Raw genomic sequence first — 21,271 nt, 5'->3', positions numbered from 1 at the left:
CATTGTTATCCCCATGCATAATCTTAAAAAAAAACTTTATCTTCATTACACAGCTGTTGTAAACATTTGGTTCAGTCTACACTTAGCACTAAACTCACTAAGGTTTTATCATTTTGAAGTTGTGTTTCATGTCGATATATTTCAAATGTCATCTGCAGATATGTTGTGTGAAGGTCATGCTAGAAGTTTGTTCGATCATTTCAGAAAAATTAAAATGCCTCAAACACAACTTATTCAATTATAATTTCTGAACTGTCCCCTATGCACTTTTTTGGAGCAGTTGTGAAATTCAAACATTGAAAATACACACGGATGTATTGAAAATAGAAAACCTTCAGCTTTTTGTTGTGCTTTGTTCAACAAGTAGAAACCAGATGTCCATTTACAGTTCCAGAAACTCTGGCCGGAGTTTAATTGAGCCCGTGGGAATGGCCACAGCGAGCAGGGAGATGGTCGTGAGAACCTGCAACAGATTCCTGACATCGGGAAAACATGTCACCAATTAAGTTGGGGGCAGGAAGGGCCTGATGCAGGAATCCCACCTGCCAGCAGGACCCACCTGCCAGCAGGAGGATGTCAATTAGGCCCATTAATGAGCCACTTGACACCAATTATTTGAGCCTACTGGAATTCAGTGGTGGCTCAGAGATTTAATTGGTGTCAAGTAGCTGTCTTGTGCCTTCCAAAGGGTGCTCAGCAAACCCTGTCCAGTTTGTCTGTGGGCCTCCTAGGGGGAGGTCCCCTGTTGTGATTCACTCAGTGCTCAGGAGGAGCCCAGCATTGGGAAAGGTGTCAGCTGCAGAAAGCCATCCGACTGCCCTGGCCTCTGACTGCCCAAACCCCAGACCTCTCTCCTCAACCCCATAAGAACGCACAAACACATTTGGCCACTCGAGTCTGCTCCGCCATTTGACAAGATCATACCTGATCTGACTGGGGTGTCAGTCTAACCCTAACACTGCCCACCCCCTCCCTGCAGCTCTTGGGTTGGGTTAGGTGGGCAGGGTGGGGGGCAAAAAGAGATTTTTGGCTTGGGATTCTAAACCTGTATAAGGCCCGTGCCTAATGGGTACCCATTGTGTGAACAAAACCCTGGACTGCATTCTCTGATATAAAATCATATCAATACAGCCCTAATTTTCAGCTAATGCAAAATTCCCCTTGAACATTACTGAGCTATAAAAATAGGTGAAATCTTGTTCTCAGCCAAAAAGCACATAGTATTAACCTGGGGTGAAATACAGCATCATATGCAATACAAGTTTTTATTAAAAACTGCTAGATAATAAACCATCACAATAAACCCACTCTGAATTAATGCTGACCCAATACTAATATTGATAGTCTTAAAAGTTAGTTAGAAGTCATCCTTATTTTCTAACTGAATATTGCAAGCACTACAAGTTCTGAAGAAGCTGATTCAGCTGTGCAGAGCAACTAGGTGAAGTCTTCCTGGACAACAAATACCACTTATGCTAATCCTAATTTCAGCTACATAATGTGAGTTAGAGATATTACTTATTTGAACACAGTTGTGAAAGGCAAATGCTAAGTGAACGCCATGTTGTAAACATATTTGCTTTCTATAAAAGGACAGAATTCTAACAGTAGTAAAGCATCTCTAACAATCATTATCTGAAAACTACAGTGCCCGATTAGTTTAGTTTAATTAAAATGGTTTGAGAATTCGTTAGTTCCTGGTTTGACAGTGCTTCTCCTTGATACATTTCTGCAAAGTCCTCATTTTAGAGATATGGAATTAGCTCTACTTCTAAAAAGAAAAAAGATCTTGAAACAAAATTAATTTATTGGATTCAATGGTAAGCTACAAAATTAGAGACATTTGATGGATTCATTCTATATTTTGGGCAGAGCTGCCTTCACAGATATGGAAAAGATACTCTGAAGCAACAAATGATACATATTCACTATTTTACTGCTTTTTGAAGCTAAATACCAAACATACGCTGCTCCCACTTTTGCGGGAAATAAAAGACAGTATCCATTTATAATGCAGCACTCCAAGGTATCCAAGCTGTGTAGGGAGAATTGGAGAGAAAAAAGGTTTCTGGTGGAAACAGAAGTTGCCATTTAGGTATAATTTCGGCATAATTTCCTGTTCATTTACCCAGTTTTAACTATTATATCAAAGCGGCAAAGCAGAGGTGGAAATCAGAAATAACTTGCTTTAAAAACATTGAGTGGATTCTAATCCATGTTGGAAAGTACCGTCGCTGAAAATAAAATAAAGAAACAAATAAACAAACGAAACCACCAAATCCATTTTCATCACTGCAACAGGTCATGGACCTGTGAATGTTATGGTTTACCAATAGGTCCGTAAAAATAAGTTACCTTCTTCCAGTGCACTCAAGAAGATGACCGCTCAAAGTAAAATTTCCAAGAGGTATTCATGAAAGTGCATTGTGTTACGAAAAGGCGATTACAGCCACGAGTTACTTGTGTGCATATAGAACTTTTTAAAAGCACACAAGTCTTCCTTAAAGAAATACAAGGAAGGAAAAGATGGCTGATAGTGTAAAGTGACCACTTTCTGGAAAATCCCTATATGATTACACTGACAGACCGGTCCTGAGAACATGGAATGTTGCACCTGAAAAGGCGTCATGGCCTTTTAAGCAGAGACACTTGAAGGGAGATAGGAAAGATGCAAAAGACTGAATTTCAATCTCCTGTGGTTGCAAAGACAAAGACTAATTACCATGAATCAGCAGTCATCTAAAGTCCATCTCCTGGCGATTTATATCTCAGAATGTGCAAATGGTCTGAGATGAAAAGAACAGAGACTCTGGGTGCAAGTCAGTTGTTTCTCTTTCAGAATACACAGGGAAAAGTCAATTAAAAAGCTGGTGTGTTGGTGTGTGATGGGTGACAACAAGATGACCAACTTGTTACCCTGTTGCCACCTACACCTTATGGACAAGCCCAAGGCTGATGCGAATATCTCTTTTTAAGATTTATTTGCACTCAACTTCTCATTTCTGATCTGTGTATGTGTGTGTTGCATTTTTATTGTTTTTCTTGGGTTTTTAGTAACTAACCATCTCACTCTTAGACTCAAGAAAACCTAGTTAAATTGGATCCCTCTAAAACAAATACTGGGAAAAGGTATCCACTGAGGAAGGGATCCCTTTTATATTAACCTTGTTGCGACCAACCGAGGGGGTTGAATAAAGAAGAGGAGCCCGCTCATTCCTCCTCACCCAGGAGCACAACAAAATTAATCCCGTCCGGGAAGTTAACAAAATTGGGGTACCTCAACTGGGGACCGGTCATAACAATCCTAAGGAATGAATGTGTTGGACCCTCATGCTGGATGGATTCAATCATGCGGGCTGTTTGATTTGGTTCTCTGTTTAATAATAAAGATGTTCTCAGCTTACACCACTGAACGCCTCAAGGAGCAAGGCTAAAAAGAGGAGGGGGGGTGCAGCGAAGGGCTTGAAGGGTGGAAGCGATATAATTTTATTCTGAGCTTTACTGTAAACCATGAGGCCTAACCGCTTCCAAAGTGAGAAAATAAAATGTTTCTACTTAAATATGCAATGTACTGATTTAAGCCAGAAGACGGCCACAGTTTAGTTGGGGTGAAATTATTAAATTTCACACACTTCTTTATTATTCGGATTGGCTTGTAAATTCCTCAACCGCTGTAGCTTTGCACGAGTTACATAATGAAAACAGTTGCAAAATACCCAACAAATTTCTGCAGATTTACAATCTACATCTTTACATCCTAAAAGGGAACATCTGTTCTTCTCAAAGAAGCAATAAATCCAAAGACTTCCATAGTGCTCACTGGTCAGGAAACGGAATTTACACATCATCTTTATTTTTCATGTTCACTGAAAGTTGATTGGTAAAAACCGATGTAACTATCCTGAAAAAAAGAAAAATGTAGCTGGTATAAAATGATGAGACCCTACCTGAAGACAATTTTAACTGGTTACTAAAGTCATACTTATAACTTGTCCACTGAAGGGTACATAAACACTGCATAATTTACTCCTGACCAGTGATTATGGAAAGCCTCTTTCTCTCTTCTCACTCCATTTCCCCAAAGTGAACAACAGGCAATTGCTTACTCTAAAAATACAATGTAACATTATGTCTTCATTGCAGTAAACCTGCAACGTATAGAAAAAAAATGGAAATCATCTTTCAGAAAGGACGTAGAGGAAGATTATACATTTAAAAGGCTGTGGAAAAGTTACGCAGATTTAATAGAATGGGCATAGTCTCAAGTTCAAATTCAATTCAACTTCTAAATTTCTGGGTCATTACTTTGAAATGGCAAATTGTCCTCAAATAAAACACAGACATGATGGGCCAAATGGCCCCTTCCCAGGCTGCATCATTCTATAATTAGATAGATTGGTCCTTTATAGGTCAGTTTTTGTGCTTAAGAGAAGAGAACTTTTCCACTTTGGGGATCCTGTATCTAAAATGCATAACAAAAACAGAATTACCTGGAAAAACTCAGCAGGTCTGGCAGCATCGGCGGAGAAGAAAATGCTTGACTTCAGAAAAAGGTCTTTAAAGCTGACTTTTAGCCCAATATTTAAGAACATTGTTCCATGTCCAAAACAAAATCAACACATACCAGATACTTAAAAGCCATTTAGCACTGATCACTGATATAATGAAGATCACTACAGGCTTTGAGATACAGCAGCCTCAAGTTTTTGCACAGTGCAAAAGCGTAAACAGGATTGTCCAGTCCTTTTTCTTCATGCAAGTATTCAATTTGGACAGAATTTGGTGCACAATTTCAAGTTTGATAAAATGAAGACTACTTACTTCATCATAAATTGCAAAACACAGTTTGCTCCAGTAGCCTTGCCAGAATACACAAAGAGACAGTCATAATGATGATTAAAAAGCTGCAAGTGCATTTAAAGTTCAAATCGAGATTTATGAAGGAAGTGCAATTAACTGCTTAAATCGCTTCATTGCATTTTTCAAATTGCTGTAACGAAACAGGGACAGAGTCCTCAGCTCTGTCTTGTGGCATATTCTTTGTTTTGAATTCTGCCTGGGTGACCATCTCAAATCACCCAGCCTGAGCTTCTACAGCTCAATATAGATTTTTTTTGTTGTCTGCTTCACAACTCAAAAATTACTGCTCTGCAGTTAATTAAAAATTTGGAAAAGTCTAAGTAGTAAATATATGAATTATGACAGGGCCCTCAAGCTGTTGAATTAATCTGATATTTGAGAAGATTACTGCAATATTCAAGTCTGATTCAATGCACAAATGAATACTCATTCACTATTCAACTCAAGTGCTGCATTATGGAACACCTCCATCAGTGTTCTGAATGAACATCAATAAGGGAATAAGAAACCCAAGGTTGGTTCTTCTACATGTTAAGTGAGTTACCTCTCAATGCTGTGACCCATAATCCTCAAACTATTCCCACTTCCATGATCTCATCAGAACTCTTTAAACCAACATTTCAAGATGGACAGAAAAGGGCAGTGAAATTCTAACCTTGTGGGGGTTTAAATAAAAAGACCACAAATTATTATACACAATTAACAGCGTTCAGGCAGACATCAACCCAAAGATGCAAAATCATGCACCCTGGTTTAAATATTTACATAAACCTCAATTAAACCTCTGTCTTGCTTTTTCAATTAAATGAACAGAACAAGTGATGGCGGAATGAATCACAACAGTGCACTAGTTTAATCCTTACAGCAGAGGCCCCTCAGTAAGATTCACCCAGTATTAGAATTGTGATCATTGCAAGTCCATAATACACAATTTAACTATTCACTGTTGACAGTTGGGACATGTTCAGTAATGCGCTACGTTAGTTTTAAATTAGTAAATGACCTTACTAATTTCAAATTAACTAAAATTTCAGATTAAGTAAATGGGCAAAATTGGACCTTGTTTCACTTATTTTTCAGGTGCACAAATAGTTCAATTTCTGGGGCTACGACATGTGCCCCAGGGGCAAGTGAAATAGGTCTGGCTGCATATTGGCTCAGTGATGTTCAGGAATCCCTGGTGGCCACCTTAAACAGGCATTAGCTTGTACAATATACTAATGAAGGACCTAATGCCCAATTAAGGAATGACACAGTCCTGAATTTGTCAGAAACAGAGTGGAGAAAGTGCTGAGTAGCTTCTGTTCGGTTTTACCAGCTCCTTCTGCAGCTTAAACAGAGGCCCTTAAAAATGTCAAATGAAAGCTAACAGGAAATGCTGAAATACTCAACAGGTCTGGCAACATCAGTGGACAGAGGGAAAAAAAAGTGTTACGACCCAGACTTTTGCTCCCAAGGCAGGTAGCATGAGTCAGGAAATTTCCCAGAAATTCCCCTTAATGGTGGGATCAATGCTCTGGGAATGCAAGATGGAATTGGACCCTTGAACCTTCCACCCCCAGATACAGATTGGAGGCAGCCACGGTGAGCTGTTTAAAAGGCCCACTTAGGACCTAGGTTTTCTGGGACTTGGTCCCAGTTGTTTCATTAAGTTTTAGGCCCTCTAGCTCTCAACCCTCATACCCCCTCAGCCTCCCACTCACTCCCCCATAGAATCCTCAAACCTCCATATCAACTTAATGCCAATTTACAGCATGCACCCACTCCTTTCTGGCCTTTCATACTCCATGCCAACTGACCCATTATCCATCATAGAGGCAGACCTCAGGAGCCATGTTGAGATGAAATAAAAAAGGTCTAAATATTTATTTCAGCCTTCTCTATAATAAAAGATAACTCCCATTCATCAAAGCCCATTCAAAACATTTCTTTCTCTCAAGTACATAATCTCTTATAAAAAGAAAAAGACTTGTATTCGTAACGCCACAAAGACAGCTAATTCTTAAATAACCTATGAATTTAGCATCCCCTATTGAGATGAAAGGTTGCAGAAAACAGCCTAGCATTAATAGTGATATAACGTCCTTAGGGTAATGCCAACAAACAGCTGTTGTAAATGCTAGACCAGATTTCTCACTGACACAGGCTTTTAAAGGGACAAGAATTTAAATAATTTGACAACTCAAGTTCTTTTTTAACCTCTGATTGATACAGCACTGAGTTTAAATAGACTGATGAATTCAGGTTTCCTGCATGTGAATCACATCCTTCCCCTTTTTCCCCTACCAGTGAAAATGGGATCCATTGGAAATGTGGGCAGGTCTTCTGGATCTGAGTCCCACCCACTATTTTTAATGGTCTATGGATTTCCATGACTCATCAAGAATCTAGGCCATCGTCTCAGGATGATGAGCTTTCATCAGAACTGAAAAAGGTGCAACACCATCCAGGCCTGTGATGGGTAGAAAACATGAAAAAATTAAAATGACCAAAGTGATAATGGTACAATCCAATGGGCAGGGGGGTAATGGGACCAACTAATAAAACAAGGAGAGTCCAGAGAAGTAAATGAAATAATCATTACAAACAGATGCTGTCTAAAAAATGGGGAGAGTGGGTACAATCTGGGAAATCTGGAATTACTGAACACAATGTAAAAGTGTCAAACCAAACATGGTGCTGTTACTCAATATGGAGGGCACCATATCAGGAGCAGAAAGTACAAGTAAATTGGTGTTTCACCTGAAGTAGTCGTGTTTGGGACCCTGGATGGTAGGAAGCAGAAAGGGCAAAGGGCGTGTGCTGCATCTCCTGTGCTTGCACAGGAAAGGTGTTGTGGGAAGGGAAGGGGCTTTTGGGAATGGTCAAGTGGACCAGAGTATCACATTCCCTTTGGAATGTTGATGGGTCGGAGAGTGGGGGTGGGGGGGGCGGGGGGAGATGTGGTTAGTACTGGCATCATGCTGGAGGTGGTGGAAATGGCAGAGAATGATCCGTTGAATGTGGAGGTGAGTGGATGGTGAAGACAAAGGGAACCCTGTTGTGGTTCTGGGAAAGAGGGGTAGGGGCGGGAGCAAAAGTGTGGGTAGTGGCCTTGTCAACCATTATAGAAGAGACAGCAGTAAAAAGAAAGGAATCTTGGTTGCGGATTGACATTATCAGAGTCCATACAGGAAACATGGTGGGATGAAGTGTAGCCAAAGTAGCTGTGGGAGCCAGTGGGCTTATTTATGAATATTGGTTAAAATAAACCACTGAAGATAAAAAAAATGTTCTTTGTCTTTGAAGTCAACTTAATGTGGAACAATGGAAGTGCACTAAATGGTTCCACTTCACCTTTATGGAATGCTGCAAGGGTTGCCAACTCTGGCTGGACATAGTGTGGGTGATGTTGGTGAATTGATGCCACAGTAAGCTGGCAGTGTGGCACAAGTTGGTTCTATGGGATGGTGAGAGGGGAAAACAGATCCCTTGGAGAAGGCTTCCTATTGTGAACATCACATTGTACAGAGAGTGAGAAATATACCCCTTTTATACAGAGCTGACTTGAGAATTCAACATTGTCCGATTACAGCAGTTTAGTGTAAACTAGCAATAAAGCAGGATTGCAATAAATCGTCCTGAGGTTCATCTTGTTTTTCAAGTTTCCACTTTAGGGTAAATAAATACTTTCAATTCCCCCACCCCCACTGGGGCTATCTGTACCTTGCTTGTTCTGCTTTCTACCCTTAATTAGCACATTCCTCAGATAATATCACCACCTTCAACACCTCTTTGTCCTTTTGTCTGTGACATCTTTTGGTTATCTCCACCTATCACTGGCCCTCTATCCAGCTCTACCCCACCACCCCCCCCCAACCCCCAGCCCCTAAACCAGCTTATATTTCACCTCTTTTCTATTTTTACTTAGTTCTGTTGAAGGGTCATTTGGACTTGAAACGTTAACTGTGCTCCTCTTCCCAGATGCTGCCAGACCTGCTGAGTTTTTCCAGGTATTTTTGTTTTTGTTTTGGATTTCCAGCATCTGCAGTTTTTTGCTTTTATCTCTTTTGCTTTCAATTCCTGCCTGGATTAAAATCCCATGAAGGTCAATATTTACCTCCCGTCAAAATAAAATCCCTTTAGGATCAGCTTGCCCAAAAAGACAAAAGAGAAAGAAACTCATTTCACTGGCACTGCATATTTACATCGATTCCCCGGGGACAAACACTCACTGAAATCAGTGAAGACACTCCTCAACACCGTGTATCCCCAGGGAATTGATATAAATCTGCAGCGCCGACAGTACAGGTTTCTCCCCCAAAATCGGACTCCTTTTCCTCCAACTCAAAAACAAAATCCCACCAGGTTCAACTTCTATCCCACCTCCGTCCTGGGATTGCCTCCACTAACTCAGAGTCCCAGCCTCAAAAGGCCAATTTGTTGTGAGCTGCAGGCAGTGAGCAGGGGGCTGGGTGGAGGTGTGGGGGAGGGGGGTGGGAGGTTGGTGGGGGGGGGGGTTGTGGAAATGCCCCCAAATCAGTACCAATTCTCAAGCACCACCTGTGGCTTAGCACCCAGCTCCACTCTATGGGGATTACGGGGGTCAGAGACTGAGGAGCCTCCAAACCCCGCACCAGCTTAAGAAAGAAACAAACTATTGAAAAACACTGTAAACTTTCCTCAGTGAATCCTGTTTAGCCTTGTGGCCATTTTTTCACATTGTTAAAACCAGGACACCCGACAGGGCACTTACCAATGCTATTAGGCTAGCTTTCTTCTAGCTAGAATGTAAGCAGCAGCACTCCTTCTACCAAATTACTTTTGCTTGGAAAAAAGCTTCAAAGTTTCTAGGCTTTTAGGAATTTAATGTAAATTTTTCTAATCCATTGCAGCAGGCAGCGACACTCTCTTACCTCAAGTCTCAGAGCACCCAGCATACACAAAGCTTTCTAGGCTGGCTTAGTTGGCATGGGATGAATTTTCCAGACAGTTAGGTTCAATTGCCCTTGCAGCAGCCTCGCTCCTAGTTTTACCTCCTACTGCAGGTCAAGGCTCAGCTCCAGCTGGAAAACGGAGCGCAGTGACATTTGTGAATGCAGTACACACGTGCATTAGTTTACGCTTTATGTCATTACACTGCGAATACAATCAGATCACGGTTTTCAATGAATGATGACTGGCCAGAGTTTAAGAATTATGAGCACTTTTTGCTTGAAATGTAGTTTTAAAATCTCCCAGATTGCTTTTAATAGGCGTCAGGAGATTGGAGGCAAATCCGGTAGACTCCTGCCCGTTCTGGGAGGGTTAACAAGCTGAGCTGCTGCCTCTGATGTTTGCCTTCCCATGGACTGCTGCTAGCATCACAGGCCAATTCTAATTGATCTAGATGGAAAGTAGTGAACTGCCTTAGGAAACCCAACAGATGCTTGTAGCTCATCAAAATCACTCAGACCAGCCGTGAGATACCTGCTGCATATTCAATCATTTTGGGCCTGAAATTGAATCTAAACATAATTGCTCCCCCCAATGACTTTCGTCGACACCTTATACAGCCACTTCAATACCGCACTGTGCACGTAATATGCACTAATTTTAACACGTAATAACAAAGGACTCTTTTGATGGGTTTTAGCTAAATATTGAAGATATTAAGCAGTACTTTAATTATTTTGAGTTTGTGAATTTAAATACATTCACCTGTGCTGTAATTTTCCAAAATAAGTGGATGTGCCAGGAAAGCTGGCGTAAATCCAAGAAATTTGCAGTTGTAATTGCCTTAACAGTAGGGAAGGTGGGAGGGCCACAGCTCTCAAATCAATTTTGTACTGTATTAGCAGAGTTGCACAAAGGTCCTAGGAAATTATGGTGTTGCATGAATAATGATTTCTCCAGCTTGCATAGGACAGATAGAGCTGGATAGAGGGCCAGTGATAGGTGGAGATTGCCAAAAGATGTCATGGAAAAAAGGACAAAGAGGTGTTGACAGGATGGTGTAAATGTATTTCCATCCATTGTTTTATTTCTAGCTTTTAGCCTATTTTGATCCCTTCCCCCCACCCCACCCCGACTAGGGCTATCTGTACCTTGCTCGTCCTGCTTTCTACCTTTAATATCACCAATTAGCACATTTCTTAGCTAATATCACCATTGTCAACACCTCTTTGTCCTGTTGTCTATGACATCTTCTGGCAATCTCCACCTATCACTGGCCCTCTATCCAGCTCTACCTGTCCCACGCCACCTTAAACTAACTTATATTTCACCTCTCTTCTTAGTTTTGTTAGTTCTGTTGAAGAGTCATATGGACTGGAAACGTTAACTGTATCCCTCTCCGCAGATGCTGTCAGACCTGCTGAGTTTTTCCAGATATTTTTATTTTTGTTCTTGTTTTGGATTTCCAGCATCCACAGTATTTTGCTTTAATATTATGGAGAGTATGTACTCACCAAATTGACAAACTATGAATCAGATCGATTACATTGCAGGAGCAAAATGACGGAGATACGGTCTAAAGAATTGTAAGACGTACCCAGGAGCTGACTGTGACACTGACCATAATTTGCTATTAATGATACCAAAGATCAGAGTGAGCAAAAGGATAAAACAAGTTTTAACGACGCGACTGAATTTTAACAAGTTTAAGGATGGTAAGGCAAAACAGTATGCAACGGAAACCATCAACAGGTTCAAAGCTTTACAAATGGTGGCTGATGAGAGAACACCAGAAGCCACGAAAGTGGTTCTCCTGTATGTAATAAAGGAAATGGTGCAATTTGTGCAACCTATGAGATTGAAAGGATGGATATCTGAAGACATTTTTCTGGACTGAATTCAAGAGAGAGGCAAAGAGCAAAAGAATGTGGATTGTTACAAAGGTTTCAAGGCAGAAATTCAAAGAAAACTAAGTGGATAAAGAGAAACAGCTAAATGACATGTGTGTTGAATTAGAAGTGGAGAAGAAAGGCAACATGGAAACCTTTTCCAAACAGTTTGATCAACTACACAAAAGTTTCAACCTTCTCTGCATTGCATTCAGTCAGCTTCTGGCAAGAATGAAACAGAAGCAAAGAAAATTGCTGCATAATGGCGCAAATATTGAGTATCTTTACAAGGATGGTGGTGAATTCGAATTTAGAGGCCCTCCCCCACCCCACCCCACCCCAACCTCCCCACTTCAAGCTGAGGTACAGTGAGCCATTCGTCTGACGACCAACTGTAGGCCATGTGCCCAGACAATATACTGGCCAAATTACTTAATATGGTAGTGGGCAAGATGCAGAACATGTGTGGCACGGTGGGAGATGGGCAATTGGCCTGAAGACTGGAATGATGCCGAAGAAAGGTGACCTGAGACAGTGCACAAATTATAGAACAATTGCTTCGATATTCCACACTAGTGAAATCTTGCTCAGGATCATCCTGGAATGAATCCTGAAAAATACGGAGCGAGATTGCTGATGGGCAAGCTGGATTTCGACATGGAAGAGGAATCAGAGATCAAGTCACTAATCTTAGAATCATAATGCACAAAGTTCAAGAACATCCACAGCCAATGTATAGGAGCTTCATTGATTTTGAGAAGGAATCCAATTCGGTCTCACTTGAGAAACTCAGGTCAACAATGTTAGACATGGGATACTCACCACTTTTAAATTAACTTGCTAGTCAAGGTTTATCATAGGCAATGAGCTATGGTCAGAATTGCTGGCACCCCTCAGAATGGTTCAGTCAAAAAGGGTGTTAGACATGGGTGTGTTCTCACCATATTTATTCAACATACCAGTAGGAATGGTTGAAAGAGACGCTTGATGAATACAAAGGTGAGATACCAATTGGCAGGTGGTAAATTTCTAATCTTCGATATGCTGATGACATTATTCTGCTTACTAATTCAGGGAAGGAGCTACAGATGTTGGTGGATTGTCTTGACCAAGTTCACCAGAAATACAGTCTCCTGATCAATGTTGACAAGATAAAGGTGATGGGGATGGTGGAAAGACCTGCAGGATTCTGATTAACAGAGTTTAACGTGAACTTTTCCACTATCTTGGGTCACTCATCAGGCAAGATGCAGTGTCTACCAAAGAAATTTGGGTGAGACTTAAAGTTTATGAGTTGTGAACTCAGTTACGAGTTAAGGAGTAGCCACAGCATCTCGATTATAACCAAAATTAGTCTTCTGAAAGGCTGGTGACAATGTATGGCTGTGAAAGCTGGACCATCAAGATGAGTGACAAGGTTCAAATAAGAGTATTTGGAATGAAAGGACTCAGACAGATATCACATGCATCATGGACATATGTGGATAAATGACTGGGTGCTCGGGAAAGCTGGTGTTAAGAAGAATTTTGAGACAGTGATGTCAAGGAAGCTCACATATTTTGGACACGATGCAAACAGGAGGAGAGTGTTTGGAAGAAGAGGTAATGCAAGGCAAATCACCTGAAAAATATGCACAAGACTGACCCAAGATGGCATGGATGGATAATACCAGGACGTGGACTGGCCGTTCTATGGGATAGGCAGTGAGGAAAGTAGAGAACAGAAATCAGTGGAGAAAGATTGTTCATAGTGCAGTCAACCCTCGGAATGAGGACAAAAGAAAGACAAGAGTGTGCCATTTTCTTTCAACAAAAAAATGAAATGAAATGAGTTATCACTGTAGTTCAAGTCATTTAGCACTTGTTTAGAGTTCAAATTTTAAATCCAATCACAGCTACAGGAATATTTGCAATTGCAGAGGAAAGTCTTCTGAAAAACACATCACAAAATCCACTCATCACTCACCTAGAACATTTCAATGGAGCAACCTCCAAGAGTCGTCTTTGAAATGTGCCTCTAATATGTTCATCTTACATCAACAGTTTGAATGAACTGAAGTTATTTTCCCTACGCATCTTCTAGTTCAAACCAAAATCTTTGGATATAAAAGTCCTTTTTATGTTTCATTGGTGATGTCAAAACATATACAACTCAAGTAACATTACCTTTTATTTTGTCTGCCATGCATCAACTGTCCATTTTAATATTCTAATATTGATATATACTTAGGTAACGTTAATTTAGCTAAGCAATATTGGTATGTGGTCTGTATACACATTAAACCATATTTGTCAACAAGTCGTGGCAAAAATATAATGTAGCCAACAATTTCATGGCCAGGATTTCCCGGTCGGTGAGCGGGGCCTGCTCGCCGACGCATAAAATGATGTGGGATAATGTCGGGCGGACCTCCCAACGTCACCCCGCATCATTTCAATTTTCAGGTCGGTGGGGGGCTCAGCCGAATCAGCTGTGCACCTGCCAACCTGTCAATGGCCAATTGAAGTCATTGACAAACTCATTAACGTAATTAGTGGACCTGCCCGTTCAACCTTAAGGTTGGCGGGAAAGCCGAGAACCCTGGCAGGCATTGGAAAAAGTATGAAACCTCATCCACAGGCGGGGTGAGGTTTCATGCAGGTTTTTAAAAACTTAATAAAAGTGTAACTAAAAGTGATGGACATGTCCTAACTCATGTGACAGTGTCAAATGAGGGGACGTGTCAGGGAATTTTTTTTCTGTTTTTAATTTTTTTTATTGTGGAGTCGATCTCCCTGAGCCAGCACTTAGCCTCAGGGAACAAAAACAGAATTACCTGGAAAAACTCAGCAGGTCTGTTTTTGTTTTGGATTTCCAGCATCCGCAGTTTTTTTGTTTTTATCTTAGCCTCAGGGAGATGAGTGTGTTCTTTCACGCACATGCGGGGAAGAGCACACACTTGGCTCAGGGAATCTCTCTCCACCCGCCTGCACAGGGAGCGCATAGCGCTTCCTTGGGACGTCACACTGGGTGGGCCTTAATTGGCTCGCCTGCATAAAATGCCCCCAATCTGGGGTGCCGATCAGAGCACGCCTCCATGCGCCCGCTCCTGAACTTCCACAATGGGGAGGAAATTCTGCTCCATGTGTACATATCTCATATTTACCTGCATATATTGTAGGAACCCAAGAGGAAGCACTTTCATAAGTAGCCTGCTTTCTCCATCTCAACCCCACCTCCTGCACTGTCCACACCCAATACCACCAGCAACCCCCCCCTCCTACAACTCCCTCCCTTGCTCTCTCAACAAAAAAGTGAAGCAAAAGGGCACAACATTTTAGCCTAGTTTTTCTTCACCATGCTGATCCCATATTCCAATCTTTCACTCTTCAAGGAGACACTCGAAGCCACACAGCTCATGGTAAAATTTTAGAAATTAGGATTATGCTAAATCCAGATATAAAAAAGTTAGGAGTAGATGGCCAAATAAAATTCAATACTTCATCTGTACTGTATGTTTTCTGATCAAACTATTTTCTTGGGAGTTGCACCCTGTCTCCACGGGTACAGGGAGATGGATTTTAAAAAACTGGAATCCTGCTTTGAAAGACTTCTATGAAAAACATTCTCCCCTCCACTTCCCCCACCCACACAATGAATGATCTAAGGCATCTAATATACTTACAATTTGTTAAAATGTTAAGACTTTTTTTGACCCGCACTGATGTGCACTAGCATAACTCAGATGTGAACCCTGACTAATGCATTCTACACATGCCATGTGAATGCCAGCTGGCTATTTTACTACAGGCAGAGATGGGGGGGCAGGGGGCGGAATGCAGGTTGGTGAGATGGGCACATCTCAACCATGTTTAAATCCTTAAATAAAAATAATAACTGGGAATACTCAGTAGGTCAGGTAACATTTGAGAGAGAAAAACAGGATTACTGGATTGGATTTAAGGGGTGCCAGGGGCCCATTAAAGAGGCCCGTCTCCCCCTTTGCCCACCACTAGTTCACATAATGAAAGCTGCTGGGCTGGGCACTTGGCACAGGCCTCCCCTGCTGCTGGTCAGATCCCAGCAGTGGTGGGATGAGGCCCCTAAGTGGGCATTAATTGACCACTTAAAGGCCTCATTTGGCCCATGGGCAGGCGGGTTGCCCAATACCCCTCTCACCTCTATTAAAATTGCAGCAGAGGTGGGCAGATAGGCAGCAGGCATGGTGCCCGTTGCATTTTACAGGCCCCCAGCTGCAAACCTGTCCATGGGGGTTTTGGGGGAGGTGGGGGGGCAGGTGGGGATGGGCAGCTGTAAAATCCAGTCCAATGATTCTGATCCATTACCTTTTGTCAAATCTGTTCAAACCTGCTAAGTATTTCCAGCATTTTCTGTTTTGAATTTCAGGTTTCCAGCATCTGCAGTATTCTGTTTTCTTTAAAAAAAATTCTGGATCATATCTAAGCTTCCTTCAGCAGGGGCCATTGGATAGAAACCTGGAGGAAGAATAGCAGATTATAGTCGCTTCCCAAGCCCAAACAATTACAATGCTTTCACAGGTGCCTAAGCACTGTTTGGAAGTGAATCCAACTATGTTTAAAAAGCAGTTGACTGACAGGGACCGAAGCAGAGAGAGGGTTTAAAAAAAAGAAACACCTATAAGTTAGATTGAGATTGTGTTAAAATTGTACTTGCCTTCCAATCAACTGGAATTATTCACAAAACATAAAAAGTGCTAAGAGGCAGACTGTAGTCCTGGCTATAAGAATGAACGCACATCCATGTGTACAAAATATCACTGAAGACATTCTTCTGTATCTCACCTATCTCGCCTCCCCACTGTCAGGCTACTGTCAATTACTCCCCACCGCAAAGCCCATCCCAATTAAGTGACACAGCCTGTCCATCTTTGAAGAGAAAGCTTACCTTTTCTACTTCTTCCAGACACAATAATCACTGTTGATCAGGTCTGTGACCATGAACATCTCAGACAGGGTAGTAACTTTTAAGAGAAGATCATAAGAAATAAGAAGTTGGCCATTTGGCCCCTCAAACCTGTTCTGCCATTCAGTAAGATCATAGCTGATCAATTTGTGGCCTCAACCACACTTTTGCTGCCTCCTATCCCACCCCATAACCTTCGACTCCCTTGTCAATCAAAAATCTGTCTAACTCAGCTTTGAATATATTCAATGACCCAGCCTCCACTGATCTCAGGAGAATTCCAAAGATGAGTGACCCTTGGAGAAGAAATTCCTCCTCATTCGGTCTTAAATGGGAGAATCTTTATTTTTATATCTTCTCAGCATCTACCCTATCAAGCCCCCTCAGAATCTGTTTCAATGAGATCACCTCTCATTCTTCTAAGCTCCATAAAGTACAAGCCCAACCTGCTCAACTATGTTAGGACAAAACCTTCATTGTAGGCATCAGCCAGATGAGCCATTTTGAACTGTTTGCAATGCAATTATATACTTCCTTAAGGAGACCAAAAACATACACAGTACTCCAAATGGGGCCTTCATTAAGGCCCTGTACAGCTATAGCAACACTTGCTTACTGTTATATTCCATTCACCTTGCTATGAAGGCCAACATCCCATTTTCCCTTCTACTCACTTACTGTACCTGCATGCTAATTTTATGATTCATGTACCATGACACCCAAGTCCCTCTGTACTGAGTTCTGCAGCCTCTCTCCACTTAAAAAACATTCTGCTTCTCTATTGTGTGTGTCAAAGTGGACAAGCTTACATTTGTTCACATTATGCACCATCTGCCAAATTTTTGCCCACTCATTTATCCATATGCCTTTTGCCAACTCCTAATGTCCTTTTCACAGCTTGTTCTCCTACCCATGTGTCATCAGTAGATTGACAAACTCCACAGAAATTGTGGGGGGGAGGGGCAGTGCTCCAAGATGCCTACCACCGCAATGGAGCCAACCAGGTTGGAGTGGAGGCTCGCCACCCACATCACCAAATATTGGGAATACTGAATGGGGACAGGAATCCTGGCATCGGGTCCCACCCACCATTTTTATATGGTTCTTGAGTCCTTATGACTCTGCAAAAATCTGTCCCTTACTGACTGTTTTTATATTTCTAGCCAGCTTCCTCTCACTTAATTTCACCCTTTTTTTTTGCCCTTTTTTTAAAGTAATTCTTTGCTGGTTTCCAAACTTTGACCAATCTTCTGACCTACCACTATTCTTTGCGATATTGTACACATTTTCTTTCAGTCTGATGCTTGCAGTAGTTCCGATTGTCCATGAGGAAAGACAAGTTTTAATTTCCTGATCTTGAAGTGCTACCATTTATTGCAGAACTTGTAACAAAGCTTTCTTTCCACTTGTGGCCAGCCAGGGGAAACAATCCCACCGTATTAATCCCTTCAGAGACCTGGAGAGAAGAAATAAATCGGCAGCCCAGATACCCCTTCCATCACTGACCTCAGTTGGAGTGAAATCTATTTGGATCTAAGGCACCTTCAACACAGTCAGACTTATCCTCATTATGATGTAAAAGCAGTTGGAATGGGAAGTGGAGGCAATGTATGCAGGTGCTGGCAGTTGATAGAAACAGAAATGGCACACAGAAAATGGCACCGACTCCAGAGGCAGCTAGTTTTGCACGTAACCAAGACACATTTTGCAAAGGACCTGAATTTTCTGGCAAAGGACACATTTTGCAGGAATTCTGGGAAAACTACCATTTCTCAGCTTGCTGCATGTCTAGGAAACCAGAAATTGTGATGCAATTCTCAACAGGCAAAAATAGGGAGGAATGGAAGTAGGACGATTAGCAAAGTAAAAACAGCCTTTAGCCTTTTTTGTTGAATGAAAAGCTTAAAGCATTATGTAAATCTGAGTGATGTCAGTGAATGGGTGTTAATCAATTGTAGTACTTCACAATCTAGTTGACAAATGCACATGGAAAGCCTCAAAATAGCAGATAAAAGCAAAATACTACGGATGCTGGAAATCTAGAACAAAAACGAAAATACATGGAAAAACTCAGCAGAGCTGACAGCATCTGCGGAGAGGAGTATAGTTGACGTTTCGAGTCCATATGACTCTTCATCAGAACTAAGGAAATGGAGAAATGAGGTGAAATATAAGCTGGTCAAGGGGGGTGGGACAGGTGGAGCTGGATAGGGGGCCAGTGATAGGTGAAGGCAAAGAAGAGATTGCCAAAGATGTCATAGACAAAAGAACAAAGGGGTGTTGACAGTGGTGATATTATCAAAGGAATGTGCTAATGGGGACATTAAGGGTAGCAAGCAGGACAAGCTAGTAGCAAATGGCCCTAGTGGGGGTGGGGTGGGGGGAAGGGATCGAAATGGGCTAAAAGGTGGAGATAAAACAATAGATCGAAATAAATTTAAAAATAGGTGGGAAAAAATATATATATATTTTTTAAAATTATAAATAATTGGAAAAAGGGGGATCGGAAAGGGGGTGGGGATGGAGGAGACAGTTCACAATCTGAAGTTGTTGAACTCAATATTAAGTCCGGAAGGCTGTAAAGTGCCTAGTCAGAAGATGAGGTGCTGTTCCTCCAGTTTGCGTTGAGCTTCACTGAAACATTGCAGCAGGCCAAGGACGGACATGTGGGCATGAGAGCAGGGTGGTGTGTTGAAATGGCAAGCGACAGGAAGGTCTGGGTTATGCTTGCAGACAGACCAAAGGTGTTTCGCAAAGTGGTCACCCAGTCTGCAACACTTGAAAGGAGTGTTTGGGCCCTTGGACAGTGAGGAAGGGGGGAAGCAAAGGGGTAGGTGTTGCACCTTCTGTGGTTGCATGGGAAGGTGCCGTGGGAGGGGGTTGAGGTATAGAGGTGATGGAGGAGTGGACCAGGGTGTCCCGGAGGGAACAATCCCTGCAGAAAGCGACCGGGGGAGTGAAGGGAAGATGTGTTTGGTTGTGGCATCATGCTGGAGTTGGCGGAAATGGCGGAGGATGATCCTTTAAATGCAAGGCTGGTGGGGTGATAAGTGACAACAAGGGGGACCCTGTCATGGTTCTGGGAGGGAGAGGAAGGTGTGAGGGCAGATGCGCGGGAGATGGGCCGGACATGGTCGAGGGCCCTGTCAACCACCGTGGGTGGAAAACCTCATTTAAGGAAGAAGGAATACATGTCAGAGGAACTGTTTTGGAAAGTGGCATCATCAGATGCGACGGAGGCAAAGGAACTGAGAATGGGATGGAGTCCTTACAGGAAGCGGGGTGTGAGGAGCTGTAGTTGAGTTAGCTGTGGGAGTTGGTAGGCTTGTAATGAATATTCGTGGACAGTATCACCAGAAATTGAGACAGAGAGGTCAAGGGAGGGAAGGGAAGTGTCAGTGATGGACCATCTGAAAATGATGGACGGGTGGAAATTGGAAGCAAAATTAATAAATTTTTCCAGGTCCAGACGATAGCATGAAGTGGCACTGAAGCAGTCATCGATGTACCGGAGAAAGAGCAGTGGGAGGGGGCTGGAGTAGGACTGGAACAAGGAATGTTCCACATACCCCATAAAGAGACAGGCATTACTGGGGCCCATGTGGATACCCATAGCCAGGTAAAGGGTCAGGTGTTACACCACCTGCGATTGCATGGGAAGGTGCTGTGAGAAGGGGATGAAGAGTTGGGGGTCATGGCGGAGTGGACCAGGGTGTCCTGGAGGGAACAGCCCCTATGGAATGCTGACAGGGGAAGTGAGGGGGGAGATGTTTGGCGGTGGAAAAGGACTCTGGAGGAAACGGTTGAAGAATTTTATGAGAGTGAAGTGTTCTCTACTTCATTCAGGTCTAAAATGGAGTTTCCAACAAATTAAATTCACAAGAGTAAGAGTTGTGACTTAGACTACTCCAGATATTTGAAATCTAGTATGCCAGTATAAACTTGAATTTATATAACATCTTTAATGTAGGACAATGTCTCAAGGTGCTTCACAGGAACATTAAGCAAAATGATGCTGAGACACAGATGATAGGTGACCAAAAGCTTGGTCAAAGAGGCAGGTTTTAAGAAGAGTTTTAAAGGTGGAAAGAATAAGAGTGGCCTCACTGAGACAATATGATTGTGCATGTGCACATGTTAGGAAGGTGAAGGAATATAAGCACCTTCTTTGTGGTGGCAAAATGTGAGCAGGGGCAAAACTGATATTACTCCAGACAAAATAGTTCTGACTGCGTCAACTATAACCTTAGGATCTTGGCCAACAAACAATATTCGCTGGGGAGATGTGCAAAGCACTTACATTGGATGTCTGGTGTTTTCTGGGTTTGATGCAGTGCAGCTACAAATATTTGCCAAACTGAAGCGATGTTTAGAGGCCTATTATAGAGCACGATGAGCAAGAAATTTAAAAAACTGGAGTTAAATGCAACAGGAAGCTTGATTGTCAAAAGTTTATTGGTCAAATCTGCTCCTTTGACACATCTTGACAAAAAATTTGCACATTTATTGCGATACATCAAAAATAGGTCAGCTAACATTTTAAAGAACGACTTGTATTATATAAAAGACATCCCAAAGCACTTTACAGCCAAATAAAGAGTTTGAAATGTTGTAATGTCAAAGCTAGCAGCTATTTTGTACACAGCAACATGATAATGACCAGAATGCCTGGTCAGCAAGTAGC

General features: G+C 42.0%; 1 protein-coding gene across 5 annotated transcripts in view; it reads right to left on the bottom strand.

The window, feature by feature from the left end:
• Positions 1-21,271, bottom strand: part of LOC121278293 (hippocalcin-like protein 1) — a 69,967-nt gene that overhangs the window by 28,971 nt on the left and 19,725 nt on the right. The window contains exon 2 of one of the 5 annotated variants that reach the window (XM_041188570.1): positions 15,990-16,139. The exons of 3 other annotated variants lie outside the window; for them this stretch is intronic. The gene's annotated coding sequence lies outside the window, so the exon portion shown is untranslated. Of the gene's footprint in view, positions 1-9,755; positions 9,906-15,989; positions 16,140-21,271 lie in introns of those variants that run through there. One more of the 5 variants, XM_041188571.1, reaches the window with a different exon arrangement.

This window comes from Carcharodon carcharias, chromosome 5 (assembly GCF_017639515.1).
Source record: "Carcharodon carcharias isolate sCarCar2 chromosome 5, sCarCar2.pri, whole genome shotgun sequence".
NCBI classification, from domain to species: Eukaryota; Metazoa; Chordata; class Chondrichthyes; order Lamniformes; family Lamnidae; genus Carcharodon; species Carcharodon carcharias.
The sequence above is the reverse complement of the archived record's forward strand: the minus strand, read 5'-3'. Positions and strand labels throughout refer to the sequence as shown.